The sequence below is a fragment of the Nycticebus coucang genome, chromosome 10 (assembly GCF_027406575.1).
Source record: "Nycticebus coucang isolate mNycCou1 chromosome 10, mNycCou1.pri, whole genome shotgun sequence".
Taxonomy (NCBI): Eukaryota; Metazoa; Chordata; class Mammalia; order Primates; family Lorisidae; genus Nycticebus; species Nycticebus coucang.
This window is the reverse complement of record NC_069789.1, coordinates 50,379,779-50,395,662: the sequence shown is the minus strand read 5'-3', so window position 1 is coordinate 50,395,662 and position 15,884 is coordinate 50,379,779.

Sequence of the window (15,884 nt, the reverse complement as noted above, 5' to 3'; positions counted from 1 at the left end):
GTGTCTGTGATGAATCCTTTCTATAAACCTCTCCTCCTACCAGGGCTAGTCTGAGTGGGTTCCTGTTTCTCACTTAAGACACTAGTAACAGCCACTTTGCCAAGTGATTTTTGAGGATCTGGGGAATGCTCACTGAGAAAACTCGTATAAAATGGTGAAGACAGAGTAGATGCTCAGCAAACATAGCTCAATTTACATCTACTACTTTTTTTGAACTATTTCAAAAATGAAGGTGGGAGGGAGACGCAGGTTGAACTATGTTTGAGCTAAATCCAAGCTTGGGAGCCCACAAGTCTTCCATCAGTGTCAAGCCCAGTAGAAGTGGATGTGGGAGGTGGTGGGAGCCCCTCAGGAGGTGACGGGAGTAGCTCAGGGAGGAGGCCTAGGGGACAGCAGTGGGAGGAGGGCAGGTGACTGACTGAGCAGATGGGAATAGTTTGAGATGCATATGAGTATGAGCCATCCCTGGGACTTTCAGAAATAGTCACGGTAACTTTGCAGAAAGCCAGAGGATCTGGCTGGATGGGAGGGCAGGAGCCAGCGAGGCAGGAACAGTTACAGTGCAGTGCTCTGCAGCCCATGGGGCTCTTCTTCACCCTGTCATTGAGATTCCCCACCTAAGAGAACAAAGTGCTAGACAGGCTGTCTCCTGGAGACTGATAGAGGGAAGACACATGACACTTTCTTGTCTGGACAAGGCTCAGGGATCACTGCAGGGACAGAATCATTCATTCTTACTCCCTCTGAAATGCTTATCACCAAAGTCTTCCTCCAGACCCACCTTGAATTCAGGACTTGAATTCAAGGGGGTTTGTTTTATTTGCAAGGAGGACAAAGGTTGAGTCAAATTGGCCAACCTAGTAAAGTCACAGGATAGGGAACTCAGCAGGAGCAGGGGCCAGAAAGGAGCATTATCTGAGCCCTGGCAGCTAAACAACTCTTATCACAAGGCAGGCCACGGAGGGTGGAGGAAAGGCGTGCACAGGGCAGGGCAGGAGGAGAGAGATGAGTTCACACGGGTCAAGAGGCCAGTGGGTGGAGGACTGTAAGAGACACTAAGCAGGAGAAAGTGAGACCTAGATTGCAGAGAGCAGGGAAGCAAGGCAGGTGAGGTGATCACTCACAGCAGTCATCACTGACACATTTAATAAGCATGTACTGAGCGCCAGCTGTGTACCAGGCCATCTGGCAGGCTCTGACACTGAGGTTAATGGGGTAGCATCCCTGCCTCTGAAGCCAAGGGGTCTTGACCTACTGGGTCCCTAGGACATGGGCAACTCACACTTCTGGGTCCCTTTCCCACCGACACACATGTCCTTACCTCTGCGGGAGATTTCTTCCTTTGGGACTAATAAATGGAAAATTATTTCACTAAAAAACTCTCATGTCGCCAACCTCTTCTGTGTCAACATTAATTCCACGCACAGCTCCAAAGGCAGACCACGAGTGCGGCGCAAGAGCACAGAGCGCAGAGTGGTGGCCCCTGGGGCTGCCAACCCGTGTCCCTGGAGGGCCTGTCTCTACTCCTAAGGGTCTCTCCCTCTCCTAGATACCTCACTCCCTCCCCAAAATGCACAGGGCCACAGACTAGAGACCTGGGGCGGGGGGAGGGGGGGGAAACTCAGAGATCTAGGAATGTGGAAGGAGGACAAGTCCAAGCTTAGGGAACAAAGGTAGCATGAAAGAATGGGGGAATTCCAGAGACCAAGACAGGGGTTCTTGGAGCCTGGGCTCTGTCACTGACAAGCTGTGTGGTCCTGAGTATTGCATAATTCTCAGAGCCTTAGTACTTCACTCCCACCCCAGTTGTAGGAACTGAAATGTATGAGTGTGCAAATCCCAGTGTCAGAATTCATTCACCTCTTTAGGAGGGGAACCCCGGGAAGGGAATCCATCTTCTTCTCCCCGGAGACAGGATCAGATCAGCTGCTGCCCCATGCGTTCAGAGGGCTCAGCCTCTGGCCTGGTGCCTGGGCTACCACACTAGAGTCTAAGGGGCTGGCCTGGCTCTTAGTAAGAGGAATCACTCCCTCTCCCCACCCCAGGCCCTGCTGCTAAACTTTGCACAGAAGATGGATTAATATTTTCTCCCTGAGAAAGCTTAAATCTGCCCAGTTCTCAGCTTCAAAGCCTTTCGTCATTCACTTACCAACCCTGTGGAATGGACAGAGTAAGTCTTAGGAAACCCATTTTATAGATGAGGAAACAGAGGCCCAAAGAAGTTATAATAGATTGCCCTAGAGACAGTCAGCTGAGAAAGATCCTAGGGCTGCCATTCCATCCAAGGCATCTGCCACCAAATGGCGCCACAGCTCAGAGAGGGACTTCCATGCCCCAGCCCTCCAGCTCATCCATTGGTTGAGGCAGACAGGGACATGTGAGAGCCCTGGGCAGGCTCATAATTTGGTTCTACCTCTGTAAATATCCACACAGCATTTATTCAACAATAGTGTAAGAAAACTACTTTTCCTTTCAAAAATGTCCTTCTTGAAAGGTTAAAATAAGAGATTTATAACATACATAGGATATAACAAAACATTTTAACCTAATCAAATTTGTCTTTCCTTTCAGTTTTTCCATCACTCACAGCATGAGTCACTCGCATGCATCAGGAGAGAAGTGACTTGCACAGACAAAAATCTTGTACAAAACAGGCTTTACAATTTTTTTCCAGCATTCACATCAGCAAAAACATTTCCCACTTTTCTGTGGTTCTGCTCATTTTCATTTTCTTCTGACGTTTTGAAATTAAGCAATCTTTCAAGACAGGCATCAGTTAGGCGGCTGGTATGTATAAGAAACCTAAAACTAAATCCAACAATGAGGAAATTCACTGTTTCTCCAATCTGCTAACCCAGAGGACCCCGAAGGTCAAACTTCAGGATCAGCTGTCGGCAGGGGCTCAGCCCCATTCCCAGCAGCCCCCCCAGCAGTGCGCTCCTCCATGCCTTGCTTCATGCACATACTGGCTCATCACATGGGAGCAAAATGGCTCAATTATTAGTCAAGAGGTGGAAGCAATCCCTGTGTCCATCAATGGATGGATTTTAAAATGTGGTATGCACAGTCGGGTGCAGTGCAGCACACACCTGCAAACCCAACTACTTGGGAGGCTGAGGTGTGAGGATCACTTGAGGCCAGGAGTTCAAAACTATAGTGAGCTGTGATCATATCTGTGAATAGGCACTGCCCTCCAGCCTGGACAACATAGCAAGACCTTATCTCTAAAAAACAGTGTATACATACAGTGGAACAGTACTCAGCCTTTAAAAGGCAGGAAATTCTGACACATGCTGCAACATGGGTGAGTCTTTTTTTTTTTTTGTAGAGACAGAGTCTCACTTTATGGCCCTCGGTAGAGTGCCGTGGCCTCACACAGCTCACAGCAACCTCCAACTCCTGGGCTTAAGCGATTCTCTTGCCTCAGCCTCCCGAGTAGCTGGGACTACAGGCGCCCGCCACAACGCCCGGCTAACGGGTGAGTCTTGAAGACATCGTGCTAAGTGAAATAACTCAATCACAAAAGGACAAAGACCACATGATTCCACTCAGGTGAGGTACCAAGAGTAGTCAAATTCACAAAGACAAAAAGTAGAATGGTGGTTCTACTTTCTGCTTTTCAATCATTCTACTTTCACTTTGGGAGGAGTTGGCAATGACTGTTTAGTGGGGTCAGAATGTCAGTTTGGGAAGATGGTAAGAATTCTGGAGATGGGTGGTGGCGAGGGCTGCACAGCATTATGAGTGTGCTTAAGTACCACTCAACTTTACACTTTAAAAGAATTAGAATGGTAAATTTTATGTTATATACATGTTACCACAATTTAAAGAAATGGCTATCATAGCCCCAGTGTTCCCACCACATCCCACTGAAAGGGACTTTCTTCAAGGGAAAAGATGTTTCGTTTCCAGATGGTCCTAACAAATCAACCCTCTCATTAGGGTCACATTCTCTCATTCCTGTGGCCAAGAATCACGCTGTACACCAACAGGCTTGGGCGTAGGTTCCTGACCCAATTACTGCAACAAAAGTGTTGGGATCACCCGTAGACTAGTCAGGCCAACACCATAAGAGGGGTAGAGCCAACTTCCCCTGCACCATGGGGGAGAGGGGAGAAGCTTGGGGCATTAGGAGCAGGTGGACTTCTGAACAATAAAATGGAGGTAAAGAATGGGGAGAGACATTGGAAGCCAGTGGTAGTAGCAGAGAACGTGGGCCCTCTGCCAACACCCATTCTTCCCTCTTCCAGAACACACAACCAAACTACATTTCCCAGCCTCCTTGCAGTGTGTGTGGCCATAGGACTAGGAACTGGCCCGTGGAATGTGAGTGGAAGGCATGTGCTTCGCCTTGAGACCTGAGCCCCAAGTCAGTGGGCCTGCCACCCTCTGGTTCTTTTTCCTTTTCCCTACAACTTCTACCACAATGAAGTCACATGGCCTTTGAGGGATGGTAGAGCAACTCAGTGGAAGAAACCTGGGTCCCCAAACATCTGCCCCCACAAACCAGGGTCACTTTCTCTTGTGTTTCACCTTTGTTAAACACAAGAGAAATAAATCATCTTTAAGCCACAGAAGGGGTGAGCAAACACAGCCCACCGTCTATTGTTATAAACAGTGTTTCATTGGAACACATCCACCATCATTCATCTACGGATTGTCTGTTCTCATATTGTCTATTCTTGAAAGGCAGGACTCTACGTTCTCCTTGGGGGACAATTCTGATGTGTCAGTAAGATGTGAGCTTTCAGCTCTGTGTATCTGCAAGTTAGTTGCCTCTTGAGAGAATTATGAAGACTTGAGTGTTTGCGGGTTGGATGTAAACTCAGAGGCGAAGGAGGGAAATTCCTCAGGCCAACTTTAGTGGATTGAACCACTAAAGTTCAGTGGTCTGTTGAGAGGTGAGCAGCTCAGTAGTTAAACCCGAGCAAGAAGTCAGGAATCAAATATATGAATTTGAATCTCAGCCACACAGCTTGTCGACCATGTCATGTTATAAGCAAGTGGCTTAACTTTTCTGTTCTTCAAATCAGGCAGATAGTGGGAATGCCTCTCTCATAGGGTTATTACAAACATGGCATGAAATCTTGCTCAACAAATGTTAGCTCCTAGCTCCACAGTTTAATACCTCTGATCACTACAAGCTTTGAAGGCAAGATAAAATAATTTGAACATATGAATGCCAGGAGGGCTTGGTGGAAAACAAACCCACCAGGAGGTAATACCTATCTGTATCAAGGTTTGCCAGTGGGCGCTTCTGAGCACAGCCTCAATGAGGGGTAGGGGGGAAGGTCTGGAGGGGTGGTGGAGAGACTATCCTTCCTTCCAGTAGAAGTTACTGGCAAAAGAATAGAAATTATCTAATCTTGGAAAATAATTTCTGGGCCCCATCTGTATTTGTAAAGAAATAGAGTCAATCTTTCTTTTTGTTTGTTTGTTTGTTTGTTTGTTTGTTTTGGTAGAGACAGAGTCTCACTTTATCACCCTCGGTAGAGGGCCGTGGCGTCACACAGCTCACAGCAACCTCCAAATCCTTGGGCTTAGGCAATTCTCTTGACTCAGCCTCCCAAGTAGCTGGGACTACAGGCGCCCACCACAACGCCCGGCTATTTTTTTGTTGCAGTTTGGCCGGGGCCGGGTTTGAATCTGCCACCCTCGGCATATGGGGCCTGCGCCCTGCCTGCTGAGCCACAGGCGCCGCCAAGTCAATCTTTCTTTATAATTAAAATTTAAAAATGATTTTATTGGGGTATAAATGACAAATAACTATTGTGTGTGTGTGTGTATATATATATAATTTTTTTTTTTTTTGAGACAGAGCCTCAGCTGTCATGCTGGGTAGAGTGCCACGGCATCACAGCTCACAGCAACCTCCAACTCCTGGGCTCAAGTGATTCTCCTGCCTCCGCTTCCCAAGTAGCTGGGAGTATAGGCACACGCCACAATGCCTGGCTATTTTTTTTTTTTTGTTTGTTTGCAGCCATCGTTGTTGTTTGGCAGGGCCTCTGGGCTGGATTTGAACCTGCCAGTTCAGATGTATGCAGCTGGCGCCTTAGCCACTTGAGCCACAGGCGCTGAGCCAACTGTTGTAAATTTTTAAGGTACACAAATATGTTTTGATATATGTATAAATAGCCAGGCGTTGTGGCCGGCTCCTGTAGTCCCAGCTGCTCGGGAGGCTGAGGCAAGAGAATCGCCTAAGCCCAGGAGTTGGAGGTTGCTGTGAGCCGTGTGACGCCACGGTACTCTATCTACCCGAGGGCGGTACAGTGAGACTCTGTCTCTACAAAAAAAAAAAAAAAAAGTATACATTGTGAAATAGTCACCACAGTCAAGCTAATTAACACAGCCGTCACTTAACGTAGTTATCTTTGTGTGTGTGTTTGTGCAACGAGAACACTTAAAGATCTATCCTCTTCACTACTTTTAAGTATATAATACGGAATTGTTAACTATAATCATCATACTGGACATTAGAACTTAACTCATCTTCTATAACTGAAACTTTGTACCCTTTGACCAACACTTTTCCTCCCTCCCCACCCCGGGTAATCACAATTCTGCTCTCTGCTTCCATGAGTTTGACTTTTCAGATCCTAAACATAAGTGAGGTCCTACAGTATTTGTCTTTCTGTGTCTGGCTTGTTTCACTTGGCACAGCATCTTCCAGGTTCATCCATGTCTCAAGTGGCAGGATTTCCTTCTTTTTAAAGCCTGAATAGTATTCCATTGTATGTATATACCAAGACTTTTTTCTCCATTGCTCCAGCCACAGATATTTTAATGATTTACCCTCATAACCACCAAGACTAACCCTGGAATCTGACGAAGCTCTTGGAAAATGCCCATGGAAAGTTGCTGAGAAGGACCTGGCCAAATCCTTCTCATCCTGAGACTCTGGCTCTGCAGCATCCCCTCCCAGGGAGGCCCAGGCTGGGTTAGATCCTGAGTCCACCCACACAACACTTTGCATAGTTTCATCAAAAACTCGTCATGTATCTATTTTTGCAATTTACAGACTGCAATCAACCTTTATTGGGTGCGTGCCACACGCAGTTCCTTGTTTGTTGTTTGTCTTCCCACTGGACTTCCGAGTCCAGACAAGGTCTTCCACCACTGCCCGCCTGCTGTCCTGTACCCTGCCTCCAGTCTGTGGATATGGCTATATTGTTTGACACATGGCCAGGGACCCAGGGTATCATGATTACACAGTACCATCGTGGCTAACATTCATTCAGTGCTATTTGCATTTACTCTGTAAAATGGAGATCCCCTTCCCACTCTCGCAGCTCTGAGCCACCTTCAGGACCTCACACAGATGTGGGTGACATTTGTGTGGCTTATCTGTGAGCTAATTGCCACACATACAGTCCCTTACTATGTAGAGGAAAATATATTGTTTATAATCTTTGGTTTAGTATAGAAAACAAACAGAGTAGATTCCAGTCTTCTGTGCTTTTAAAGTATGGTCCTGCCGGTGGAGCCTGGGCCAGCTTCCGTCTCTGGGTCACATAGGATCAGGGCATTGTTCTTGCTAAGATAAAAGATGATGAAAGAGGGAAAATCGAATGACCCAATTTTGGCCTCCTTAGGAAGCAGGAGGGGATGGGAAACCCCAGAGAAGCAAACACGGCCCACCTGGAAAGGGTACCCCTTCCTGCCTTGGCCACCTCTGGCCACCCGAGGAGGCCAGAGAAAGGGACAGGGGGAAAGGACAGATTCGGGGGGGGGGCTTAATGAGCTTAACTCTCAGAAATAAAAGCAGTATTCAAAATCCGCATGGGTTTCCAATATCCTTTCCAGAGGGACTCAGGGACACCTCCCAGGGAGGGATAAGAGAGCTGTTTGGTTCTTGAAGTTTTGTAAGCCCATGCTTGCTATGCTGATGACTGCTGGCCTGATTTCCCAGAGGAGAACCAGCCCAGGGAATGGGGAGCAGGTTCCATGAGCCTGTGTTGAAGGCAGAGAGAGGGAAAGTCAGTATTCTGCCCCCAGCCATGTCCCTAGCAAGCAGAGGAGTGCCAGCTTTCCCAGAGAGGGGAAACTCAGCAGAGTCTCTGGGGACTGGACCAAGGAAGCAAAGCAGGGGACCATGAGGGGGCTTTGGCCTGAGAGGGGCCTGGAGGGTGGCAGTGGCCGGGGTCTATGGAGGGTTCCATACAGATGCAAGTCCTTGGTTCAGTAGTCTCATAGATGCGGGTGTGAATCCTTCTACCTCCAGCGAGAATTCACTAGCTATGTGACCTTCCTCTGCCTCCACCGATCATTTCTGAGTCTCAGTTCCTCATCTGAAATGGAGATAATCTGGCAATTATGATTCAAAATATGAAAAAATGGATGTCTACAGCTGATACAGTGTCTGACCCCCCCAGTATCTGAGCTCAATGAATGCTGGCTGTCCTGTGGCCTCCCCAATCCACCTTCTCCCCCGGCTGGAAGGCTGTCCTCACCATGTCCCTCATAAACGAAGCTGAGGTCAAGAGTGCAGTCCCTGGTGACAGTAGGACCATGCTTGTGGGAAGTTCACTGACCCACATGCTTTTTTCCTTGGTGTGGGCTAACATCTGTGGACTCAGTTAACATCTGTGGACCCAGTGGTCCCAGAAGGCATGGGCTATGCGAAGGCTTGGCACTCAGGGGTCCATTCCCTGGCATCCATCAGCAGCCTGAGTCACAGGTTGCCCCCATGAGACACACTCCCAGTCATCTTCCTGGACCTTAGCATTGTGCAGGCAGCTGGTGTGAGCCCAGCCTCACCCCTGCACAGAACGTGCCAGTTTCACAGCTTCAGTTTCCTTCCAAGTCCTGCCTGCTCCGGTCCCAGCCAAGTTTCACCCTGGCCGGCTGCATTTCCATTTTCTGCACCTCATCCTTCCCAGAAGGGACAGCTGCGGAGAGGCACCCAGTTTCCCCTGGAGGGAGCTGCCCCAGCAGGTCGGCGTGGCAGGAGCCCTGTGGAGGAGCTGCCCCCAACAGGTCCGTGTGGCAGGAGCCCTTGGTCTCTTCCACGCTCCTGCCATGCAGAGCACTGCATCCAGCCCCCAGCCGGCCACCTGCCCGCTTCTTGTGGCTCATTTACTTATCTTTGCTTCTTTTGGAAGCTTCTAGGAAGCAAGACTCCACTCGAGGGACTCTGGCTCCAGGAGCTGGACACAGGGCTAAGAACTTCACGTGCTTTATCTCACTTCACCCCTACATTTATGGCGAGGAAGGAGAATGTTTAACCCCTCTTATATAGGAAGAAACTAAGATTTGAATTTAACTTGGTACACAGGGAGAGGGAGGGATCTAGCTTTATTTTTCCATATTGCTACAACTTTCCCCACTGATTGGACACCCCATTGACCCGACAGTGGCAACTTCTTTCTAGATGGGATCTGTTCCTGGGCTTTCTCTTCTTTTCCACTGAGCTGCCTGCCCTGTTTTCATTTCACAATGTTTTCATTTTTGAAAATTTATAATGCATTTTGATGTCTGGGAGCAGCCCTGTTCTTTTTTACCCAGAAATTTTATGATTCGACTCGTACATAAACTTATTTCCAGGTGTATTGTTCCAAGTGAATTCATTTTGTCAGATGAAAAATAATCCTTAAATATTTTTATTAGAGTTGAATAAAATGTATGCATTTGGGCAAATGGCATTTTGTGGTGCTAAGAGCTCTCCACGTGGTGTGATTTGCTTTTTATTTTATGTCCTTCTATGTAGTTTGGCAGATTTTTATTATGAGTAGTGCACATTTCCTGTAAATGTTATTTCTTGGTGTTACCATTATAAACGGGATCTTTTTGCATTACATGTTCTGACTGGTTAGCACTAGTGTATAGAAAAGCTATGAAAGAAATATGAGCATTTCTCACTTACGGATGAAGAAGAAGAAATTAAGGGAATGGCTCCGTATGAGATTCTTAGTTGAACTTAGAGATATCCAGGATGTGGCTGTGTTAGAACCAAATTCCTCCATCAGAAGGAAGATGCCTGTGCTCCCCAAAGGCCATGTCTATTCAGACTGAGGCCTGCTGGCTTTATGTCTGCTGCCTGGACAAATCTAGTTGCAAGGGCAGCTAAATAGCTGAGGGCACCAAGGTCTCTGGCCTGCCCGAGCTCCAGGCCATGACTGTGCCTCGCACCCCAGAACCCAACAAGAGGAGTCCCCATCAGGTGGGCACAGCAGTAGGTCATGGGCCAGTAGGACTTTGGACCACTGATTTGAAAGCAATAGTTCTTACTCTTTGGAGTCAGGGAGAATCTGATGAACCCTATGGTCTCTCTCTCAGAAAAATGCCCAAAATGCTGCCCATATTTCCAGAAGATTTATGAACAGCTCCAAAACACAGCCTAAGGACCCTTGCATTAAATTAACACCCCTGACTTAAGACGACGGTTCAGCCAAGGATTCTGCCAGGTGGGTGGCACTGAGAGATGGGGGCAAGTTCAGAGGACAGAGGTCCTCAATCTGTGTGACCCTGGGTGGATCACTTCCCTCTCTGAATGCAGAGGTTGTGGGACTGTTGTGCTGACCCAGCTAAAACCACGATGAAGTAGCTGGATGTTGGAAAAAGAAGTGTTGGGGCTCGTGATACACAGATATGTTTCTTGGTTGTCATAAAAATTAATAATTAATCTTCCCTGCATGCTAGAGGAGTATAACCAGGTGCCTCAGCGTGATGACAGCAGGGACTGGCTGCCAGGTAGGTGCCTGACAGGAGAGCCCTCCTCTCTGCTGTCCACCCACTGGTTCCCCACTAAAATGAGGGGCTACATTCAATGTGAATTTGCAACTGAAAACTTCTGCAAAATGTAGTAATAAAGCCATACCCCTTATGAGAGATCTTAAAGGCCTGCCAAGTTGCCATCTCCTGCTCCCAGTAGGAGCTGGCACCTGTCCTCATGCCCCAATGTGAACTGCGTGTGCTGGGGGAAGGGGGCAAAAAAGCATGGCACTGGGAACCTCTTTCTAAATACGAACAGCTGCTCCCTTCTCCCTAGGACAGATCTGCATGGGGATATGCTGCTTTGGTCTTCTGTGCTCCCGGGCCAAGGGCAGAGTGGTGGTGGGATGTGCAGGAGTATTTTGAACACCTGGCTCTTGGAGCCACCTGCCTACAGTGCTCCCATTTGGAGGGCAGGTGGGGTGCACTGTCCTCCTTTCAGCCTCTCCTTAGGGAGTGAGCCCAATGGGACATTAAATGTCTAACTTCCCAGTTCCTGGATCAGTGGCAGGTACACAATAGGAGATTAATAAAAGACTCAGACAAATAAATGAGCCCTTCTCCCGTGCTCTGCCTAGGCCTTCTCACATCCCTCCTCCATTCCCTCTCCATCAATCTGAGTATCTCCTCTCCTTCCAAGTTTTGCTCCAATGTCTTTCAGGGTTGCCCCCACTGAACCCCCTGCCCCCCCAGAATTGTAGCACCATGTCCCTGCATCTTTGATGATCCCACCAAGGGGCTTCAGGGTGTGCCCTGTCTTAGTTGTCAGTGAAGACAATTTACTAAGCAGCTTTACAGATTACCTTTGTCAGCCAGATGTAGTGGCGTATGCCTATAATCTCAGCACTTTAGAAGGCCAAGGTGGGGGGATCATTTGAGCCCAAGAGTTTAAGTCCAGCCTTAGCAACATAGTAAGACCCCCATCTCTATAAAAAAATAGAAAAATTAGCCAGGCCTGGTGGCTCGTGCCTATAATCCCAGTTACTCAGGAGGCTAAGATAGGAGGATCACTTGGGCCCAGGCATTTGAGGTTGCTGTGAGCTATGATCATGCCACTATACTCTAACCCGGTCAATAGAGTGGGACTCTACTTCAAAAAAATAAATAAATAAAAACTTGGCTCAGCACCTGTAGCTCAGAGGCTAGGGTGCCGGCCACATACACCAGAGCTGGTGGGTTTGAACCCATCCCGGGCCTGCCAAACAACAATGACAACTACAACCAAAAAATAGCTGGTCATTGTGGCAGGTGCATATAGTCCCAGCTACTTGGGAGGCTGAGACAAGAAAATCACTTAAGCCCAAGTGTTTGAGGTTGCTGTGAGTTGTGACGCCACAGCACTCTACCAAGGGGGAACATAATAAGACTCTGTCAAAAAAAAAGATTACTTTGTTATGTCTCAAAAAAATGCACACACACTACCCAGATAAGCAAAGATGTGGTTTCTGTTTTCTGTAACGAATCTAATATTGCCACAATCTCTACCTGATTAGTGAAACATTAATAGGCTAATTAATAGACTGGTCTGGGATAAATATTCAGTGGATCCAAAGTTCAACTCTAATGAGCTAGTTCACCCCTCCTGGGCCCTCTTGGTAAATTTCCAAGTCGTCATGTCACTGCTCAGGGGAGTGGTAGGGACAGGTCCCCACAGCTCTCTGCTCGACATGACTGACTGATACATGAGCTGGACTGACCCAGTCTGTCCCTGGCCATCAGCCACTGTCATCCATGATAGGTATAACCTCTAGCTTCTTCCAAACAACCCACTGGACACTTCCTGTGTTCCCAAAACCTCTGATGATCTATAAAGCATGGTTGTGACTCTCAGTCAGCCCAAGACTGATGTGTCGTCCTGTGTCCCCAGCCGATTCTCCTGGAAACCCCCCAGGGGGACATGTGGGAAGCTGAGTCTCTTCAAGTCCCTTCCACATTATGTGGCACCAAGGGCTTGGGCATGTCAAGCCAAGTACTCCCCCTGCCCCAGCACGGTGCCCTCTCCTATCCCGCCCCTCCCACATACCAGAGTTCTAAATAGGGGTCAGGGCACAAAAGACCTCTGTTTTTGCCTTTTTCCTCAACTTGGTCAACTTTTCCCAGTTCCTCACTCTCCCTAGTCCCAATTCTAGGACTTCAGCCTGGAGAAGGAAGTCAGCACATATGAGTGCGACCACCCAGGGCCCCAACTCAACCCCTCTCCTTCCTGAAATCCCCTGGGACTCATCCCCAGAGAGGGCTCTCATCCCTTTCACTTTAGTCCCAATACCCCTAACACACTTGCCGCCAGAAAGAGGTCCACAGACAAGCAGCATCAGTGTCGCCTGGGAGCTTATTAGATGCTCAAGCCCTAGGCTGGACATGCTGAACTGGAATTCGCTTGTTAACAAGGTGCCAGGTGATTCATGAGTACATTAGCATCAGGGGAGATTCACGCCCCATCCTGGGGGCTTTCTTTCCTTGTCTCACGTCACACTCCATGCTCTGGTCTTCTAGGCCTACTTCTTTCTTGATATCTTAACGTGAGCTCAGGGAATTTCAGAAAGCCTTTCTGTCTTGTCAAAGCCCAGCTTCTGCACACCACAGACGCACATATCTTGCCTCAGTGCTGTGGATGTCACCAGCTGAGTAGCGACGTTTTCTTTCTCTCCACATTCTTGCTGTAACAATCCTAATCTCCTCAAGGCATACTTCTTGAACATGGGGGTGGAGAAAGAGGGAAAGACACAGAACTCTGAAAGAGAAAAACAAACATATTTTTAAAAATATTTTCCAAGTTACAATAGCTTTTGCTGACTTGAGCTTGGGGCGGTGCTGGCAGGCCGTGTGGAGGGTGGCAGTCAGCAGGAGAGTCCTAGGTGATGGGCACTCCTTCCACCATGCAATGTCCTCTTCATAAGGGTGCAAGGGAGAAACCCTCTTGCCTTGGTATCCAGTGTCATTCAAGTACACTGCCTTAATGCTGTGGGCCTCTAGTAGTGGTTTTCAACTTTTTTTATCTCACGGCACACTTGAACCTATAGTTAAACTTCCACCGCACACTTAAATTATGTTAATAAAAAAAAAGAGTTAAAAAAATAATATATTTACTGTGCTTTGAAGATCCACTCACAGCACACTAGTTGAAAAACACTGCTCTAGGGAATGACTACCCATTTGCCCCTTTTGCTTTGGCCACTAGGAAACTTAGAACCAAATTTGTAGCTCAACAAGTATGTAATTATGCATACAAGTCCTTGTGTTCAACTTATCCCTGGCTTCATGCTAAATTGTCTTATTTCCCCTTACTTTTAGTACAATAGAACCTCCATAGTTAACCACCTCCCTACACTGACCACCTCCTTAAGTTGACCTAATTTTCATAGACCAGACGTACACCACATGTATGTATCAGTATAGTATCCCCAGTTCCTTATGTTGACCACCTTTGTATGTTTACAACTTTGTTACAGTCCCTTATGGTTATAATAATAACCATATATATTATATATATTATAACCACATTCTTATAAGCCACTTTAAATCTTCCCTAAAGTCAAGTAGAATAAATTTATAGGCAGGTACTGTTCTAGGCTCTTCACTACAGTTTATCCTGCTTAACCTTTATTACTGTATTACTGTCTCCTTTTTGCAGATGAGTAAGCCAAAGTTCAGAGAGGTTGAACAAACAAGCCCAGAGCAGGGCAGCTATGGGATGTCAAAGTCAGGGCAACTCCATTCTGTGTTCAGGGTTTGGACCCCAGCAGTTACCACTGTCCTCACAGCAAGCAGGCCAGCTCTGTGTGGAGAGGGAGCAGAGGGCAGAGTTGGGTCAGATATGAACCAAGCCCTAAGGCTCTATGTCAAACACACGCCTTTCAGACAGCCAAACCCTGGTTGGGAGCCTTCTTTATGTGTATCCATATCCCCAGTTAACTGACCACGAGGTTCTGAAGAATAGAGCTGGGGCCAGTGATTCTGTGACTGGAGCAGGTGAACTGCTTTGTGGGGTTGTGCAATGTGTATGCCCCACCTTGCTGGCTGATCGAGGTAAGGTGGCTCCTACAAAGGCTGGAGGTAAGTCTGCCTCCGGCAATGGACAGGGGAGGAAGGCAAGGGATGACACCAACAACTGCTTGAAAAAGAATGAAGGGAATTTACATGTACTAACAGGAAAGGATTTTTAGTTGAAAAAAGCAAATTAAGAACAGTATGTGTACTAAGATCCCATTTGTGAGTGTGTTTTCAATACACAGACACATGTATGCAAGGACCCACACAGAGCCTGTACACGGTGACACCCCTCCTGACTCCTAACCCCTCCACATACAAGGTCTGAAAAGAAACACCAAATTATTAATAGCTACTAAGGAGAGAGAGAGGAGTTATGGTGAGGGAGAATTTACTTTTCAATTTTCACTATACATTTCCATATTGTTAGAATTTTTCACAATCATGTTATCACTTCATAATTTTTTTTTTTTTTTTTTTGAGACAGAACTCCGTTGCCCGGGCTAGAGTACTGTGGCATCAATCAAGCTCCCAGCAACCTTAAATTCCTGGGTTCAAGTAATCCTCCTGCCTCAGCCTCCCAAGTAGCTGGAACTACAGGCACCTGTCACCACGCCCAGCTAATTTTGCTACTTTTTAAATAAAGACAGGATCTCCCTCTTGCTCAGGCTGGTCTCGAACTCTTGAGCTAAAGGGATCCTCCCACTTCAGCCTCCCAAAGTGCTAGCATTACAGGCGTGAGCCAGTGCACCTGGCCTATTGCTTCATAATTTAAAGAAAGACTGATTTTTTTTTAATGTAGTAAATAAAATCAGTGCTGTAAACATTTCCTGTGAATCCTCAGTTGATAAAGACAGCCAGTGTGTTATCTCAGAGAAAGTTACAGCAGGGATTTGAGTGGTCATAGGGAGTCACATGATCATCAGCCCCCACACACACCCCCTTCCTGTTGTCCAGGATTTATCGGCAGCTTGAGTAGAGCTGTGGAGCCCCAGAGCCCCTGCTGTGGTTGTGGTGTCAGAAACATAAGTGATGAATCTGTGGGCCCTGAGCAGCTGACCTCTGCTCTTCCAGGATAGCAGGGAGGGGGTCTGTGGTGGGTGGATGAGGCAGGGAAAAGATGAGCCTTACATTTCAGCAGCTGGCAACCAGCAAGCCTACCCCTCTGAAGGGCTGGCTTCATCCTC